This window comes from Neomonachus schauinslandi, chromosome 12 (genome assembly GCF_002201575.2).
Source record: "Neomonachus schauinslandi chromosome 12, ASM220157v2, whole genome shotgun sequence".
Lineage (NCBI taxonomy): Eukaryota > Metazoa > Chordata > Mammalia > Carnivora > Phocidae > Neomonachus > Neomonachus schauinslandi.
The window spans coordinates 77,488,606-77,494,403 of NC_058414.1; the positions used below are offsets into that span (position 1 = coordinate 77,488,606).

Sequence of the window (5,798 nt, forward strand, 5' to 3'; positions counted from 1 at the left end):
TAAATGATTTCACTTATATGTGGAACTTAAGAAGTAAAACAGATGAACATAGAGAAAGGGAAGGAAAAATAAAATAAGACAAAATCAGAGAGGGAGGCAAACCATAACAGATGCTGAACTCTAGGAAACAAACAGGGTTGCTGGAGGGGAACATGGGTGGGGGGATGGGGTAATTGGGAGATAGGCATTAAAATAACAAGTAAAATTTGGAGTAATGAGCACTGGGTGTTGTATGCAACTGATGAATCACTAATTTCTACCTCTGAAACTAATAATACAGTATATGTTAATAAAAAAATAAATTTAAAAAATTTAAAAAGAAAAAATAAAGAAAATAAAATATACTCTGTTTTGATAATGAACTATCAGAAAGAGAAATTAAGAAAACAATTCCATTTACAAAGCATCAACAACAATAAAGCAGGAATAAATTTAAACAAGGAACTGAAAGACCTATACACTCAAAACTATGACACTAATGAAAGAAATTGAAGACACAAATAAATAGAATGATATTCTAGGTTCATGGATTGATATTGTTAAAATGCCCATACTACACAAAGCAATCTACAGATTCAATGAACTCTCTATCAAAATCCCAATGGCATTTTTTATATATAGAAAAAAAATAATCCTAAAATTTGTGTAGACCCACAAGACTCCAAACAGCCAAAGCAATCTTGAAAAAGAAGAATAAACCTGGAGGTATCACATTTCCTGATTTCAAACTATTATCACAAAGCTATAGTAATCAAAACAGTATGGTATTGAGACTTCCAGGGAAGATGGTGGAGTAGGAGGACCCTAAGCTCACCTCCTCCCATGGATACAAGTAGATAACCCATCAGTGTCAATAACCCAGAAAATGACCTGATGACAGGCAGAAAAAACTCTAAGACTAAATATAGAGAAGAGGCCACATGAAGAGAGCAGGAAGGGCAGAGATGAGGGGAGGGAACCACAGGTGCAGAGAAGGGAGAGGAAAGACTATCACACTGGAAAGCTTGCACAGGTAAGATAAATCTCCCTATCATTTGGCTTTGAAAACCAGAGAGGCCAAATTTTATGAGTTCTTACAACCAACAGAACTTAAGCCTTGAACTTTAAAAATCAGTTGCATGGCCCTGGGAGAGCTGGGAGGGTGACAGGAAATTGAGTCCTCATCCTTAAAGAGATAGCATAACAAACAGCCCATGGAGGTACAGCATTGAAGCAGAAGTTTGAAAAAATGCCTGGGGCAGATGGGAGGGAGCGTTTTTTACTAATCTCAGAGTTCCCTGAGGGACTTCTTATTCAACATAGTACTGGAAGTCCTTGCCATAGCAATCAGACAAGGGAAAGGAATAAAAGGCATCTAAATTGGTAAGGAATTTACCAATTTAGTAAAATTAAATTTTAGTAAATTTAAATTGGTAGGGAAGAAATAAAACTTTCACTATTTGCGGATGACATGATACTATATACAAAAAATCCTAGAGACTCCACCAAAAAAACTGCTAGAACTGATAAATGAATTCAATAAGATCACAGGACACAAAATCAATGTACAGGAATCTATTGCATTTCTATACACTAATAATGAAGCAGCAGAAACAGAAATTAAGAAAACAATCCCATTTACAATTGGACCAAAAATAAGATACCCAGAAATAAACGTAACTAAAGAGGTGAAAGACCTGTACTCTGAAAACTATCAAACACTGATGGAAGAAATTGAAGATGACACAAACATGGAAAGATATTCCATGCTCATGGATTGGAAGAACAAATATTGTTAAATATTTATACTATACTACCCAAAGCAATCTACAGATTTAATGCAAACCCTATCAAAATACCAAGAGCATTTTTCACAGAACTAGAACAAACAATTCAAAAAAATTTTTTTAAAGATTTTATTTATTTATTTGACAGAGAGAGACACAACAAGAGAGGGAACACAAGCAGCAGGAGTGGGAGAGGGAGAAGCAGGCTTCCTGCAGAGCAGGGAGCCCAATGCAGGGGCCGATCCCAGGACCCTGGGATCATGACCTGAGCCGAAGGCAGACACTTAACGACTGAGCCACCCTGGTGCCCCAAACAATCCAAAATTTTGTATGGAACCACAAAAGGCCCCAGATAGTCAAAGTAATCTTGAAAAAGAAAAAACAAAAGTGGAGGTGTCACAATTCCAGACTTCAGGTTATGTTATAAAGTTGTAGTAATCAAAGCAGTATGGTACTGGCACAAAAATTGACATATAGATCATAGGAACAGAATAGAGAGCCCAGAAATAAACTCACACTGTCACTTAATCTTTGACAAAGGCAAGAATATGCAATGGGAAAAAACAGTCTCTTCAACAAATGATGTTGGGAAAACTGCACAGCTACATGCAAAGGAATGAAACTGGACCATTTTCTTACACCATACACAAAAAAACCCTCAAAATGGATTAAGGACCATGAAAATCCTAGAAAAGAGCACAGGTAGTAATTTCTCTGACACCGGCCATAACAACATTTTTCTAGATATGTCTCCTGAGGCAAGGGAAACAAAAGCAAAAATAAACTATTGGGACTACATCAAAATAAAAAACTTCTGCACAGCAAAGGAAACAACCAACAAAACTAAAAGACAACCTACTGAATGGGAGAAGATATTTGCAAATGATATATCCAGTACAGCGTTAGTATCCCAAATATATAAAGAACTGAGGGGTGTCTGGTTCAGTCATTAAGAATCTGCCTTCTGTTTAGGTTGTGATCCCAGAGTCCTGGGATCGAGCCCCGAGGTGGGGGGGGGGTCCCTGCTCAGCAGGGAGTCTGCTTCTTGCTCTTCCTCTGTCCCTCCCCCCCCCACTTGTGCTCTCTCTCGCTCTCTCTCAAGTAAATAAATAAAATCTTTAAAAAAAAAAAGAACTGATAAAACTCAACACCCAAAAAACAAATAATCCAATTAAAAAATAGGCAGAAGACATGAACAGACATTTCTCCAAAGAAGACATACAGATGGCCAACAGACACAGGAAAATATGCTTACCATCACTCATCATCAGGAAAATGCAAATCAAAACCCACAATGAGATATCACCTCACACCTATCAGAGTGGCTAAAATCAAAAACACAAGAAACAACAAGTGTTTATGAGGATGTTGACGAGAAAAAGGAACCCTCTTGCACTGTTGTTGGGAATGTAAACTGGTGCAGCCAGTGTGGAAAACAATATGGAGGTTCCTCAAAAAATTAAAAACAGAGTTACCCTGTGATCCAATAATCGCACTATTGGGTATTTACCCAAAGAATACAACAACTCTAATTTGAAGAGCTACATGCACCCCTGTTTACTGCAGCATTATTTACAATACCCAAATTATGGAAGCAACCCATGTCCATCAATAGATGGATAAAGAAGATGTGGTATATAGAAATATACATATATATACATATATATGACGAAATATTATTCAGCCATAAAAAAGAATGAAATCTTGCCATTTGCAACAATATGGATGAAGCTACAGAGTATAATGCTAAGTGAAATAAGCCAGTCAGAGAAAGACGAATACAACATTATGATTTCACTTATATGTGGAATTAAACAAAACAAACGAACAGCAACCAAAAAAGAGAGAAACTAAAAAACAGACTCTTAACTATAGAGAACAAACAGATGGTTACCAGAGAGGAGGTGGGTGGGGAGATGAGTGAAGTAGATGAAGGGGATTAAGAGCACACTTATCTTAATGAACGCTGTGTAATATATGGAATTATTGAGTCACTATATTGTACACCTGAGACTAATATAACATTGTGTGTTAACTACACTGAATTAAAATTTTAAAAATTACATTTTGGTTACAAACCACTTGCTTTATTTTTAGTAGACACAGAAATGAGAAAATTCGACTTAAGATGGTAGAGGCCCTGTAGTGTCGCTGTTACTCTGAGGAGAGAACAGTCGGTAGAAGGATGCAAAAATGCAGAGCAATAAAACCTTTAACTTGGAGAAACAAAACCATACTCCAAGGAAGCATCGTCAGCATCACCACCAGCATCACCACCAGGAGCACCAGCAGCTGCCACCACCACCACCGATACCTGCAAATGGACAACAAGCCAGCAGCCAAAGTTAAGGCTTGACTACTGACCTGAAGAATTTTAGGAAACTAGGAGAGAAGAACTTCACCCAACGTAGCTGGCTCTTTGTGGGCAATCTTCCTCCTGACATCACTGAGGAAGAGACGAGGAAACAACTTGAGAAATATGGGATGGCAGGCGAAGTCCTCAGTCATAAGGATAAGGGCTTTGGTTTTATCCGCTTGGAAACACGAACCCTAGGGGAGATGGCCAAAGTAGAGCTGGACAAGATGCCGCTCCATGGAAAGCAGCTGCGTGTGCGCTTTGCCTGCCATAGTACATCCCTGACAGTCTGAAACCTTCCTTGGTGTGTTTCCAATGAACTGCTGGAGGAAGCCTTTTTGGTGTTTGGCCAGGTGGAAAGGGCTGTAGTCCTCGTGGATGATCGAGGAAGGCCCTCAGGAAAAGGCACTGCTGAATTCTCAGGGAAGCCAACTGCTCGGAAAGCTCTGGACAGGTGCAGTGAAGGCTCATTCCTGCTAACCACATTGCCCTGGCCTGTGGCCGTGGAGCCCATGGACAGTTGGATGATGAAGAGGGACTTCCAGGGAAGCTGGTGATAAAGAACCAGCAATTTCACAAGGAGGGAGAGCAGCCACCCAGATCTGCACAGCCTGGCTCCTCTGAGTGTGAGTATGCCCAGTGCTGGAAGGCACTCAGTGAGATGGAGAAGCAGCAGCAGGACCAAGTGGACCGCAGCATCAAGAAGCTCGTGAGAGGCTGGAGATGGAGATGGAGGCTGCTTGCCATGAGCACCACGTCATGCTAATGAGACAGGATTTGATGAGGCGTCAAGAAGAACTTCAGAGGATGGAAGAGCTGCACAACCAAGAAGGGCAATAACGAAAGCAACTGGAGCTCAAGCAGGAGGAGGAGGGCAGGCACCGTGAGGAAGAGATGCGGCGGCAACAGGGAGAAATGAGGCAGCGACAGCAGGAAGGATTCAAGGGAACATGCCCTGATGCAAGAGAACAGGAGATAGGGATGGGCCAGTGGCTGTGGGAGGTGCTATGAGCATCAACAACAGAGGCGCCATGCCCCCTGCTCCAGTACCAGCTGGTACCCCAGCTCCTCCAGGACCTGTCACCATGATGCCAGATGGAACCTTGGGATCGATCCCACCAACAACTGAACGCTTTGGCCAAGCTGCTGCAATGGAAGGAATTGGGGCAACTGGTGGAACCCCTCCTGCATTCATCCATGCATCTCCTGGAGCTGAATTTGCTCCAAACGAATGTCTCCGATACTAATAAAAATTTCAATGTCTAGTTCCCCCAAAACCCTTAAAAGAAGGACCCTTTTTGGACTAGCCTGAATTCTGCCCTGGAAAAGTGTTAGGGATTTCTCCCAATAGTTAGGTCTTCCTTGCCTGTACTACTCTGAGGGTGTTTGCTGGAGGCTGAGGGTAAGAGAGGGGTGATATTTAACAAATCAGTTCTGTGTGGTATATTGTTTAACTAATTGATTCTGTGTGGTGCATTTCTGAAGTCTCATGTGTGATTGTTAAGGGCCTGCGGTGGGGTGAGGTGGGGTGGGGTGGGGAGGAACTATGGCAAAATGGATCCAGTTAGAGCCCCCATTAATCTTGATCATTCCATTCTTTGTCCATCCTGTTGTATTTGCTTTCTCATTCTTATACCCTCCAACCCCAGAGACACTGCCGCATACACCACAAAAAC

General features: G+C 41.3%; 1 pseudogene; it reads left to right on the forward strand.

Annotated features, from left to right (window-relative positions):
• The first annotated feature begins 3,959 nt into the window (after nucleotides 1-3,959).
• On the forward strand, nucleotides 3,960-5,369 carry LOC110589023 (annotated as a pseudogene).
• The last annotated feature ends 429 nt before the right edge of the window (nucleotides 5,370-5,798 follow it).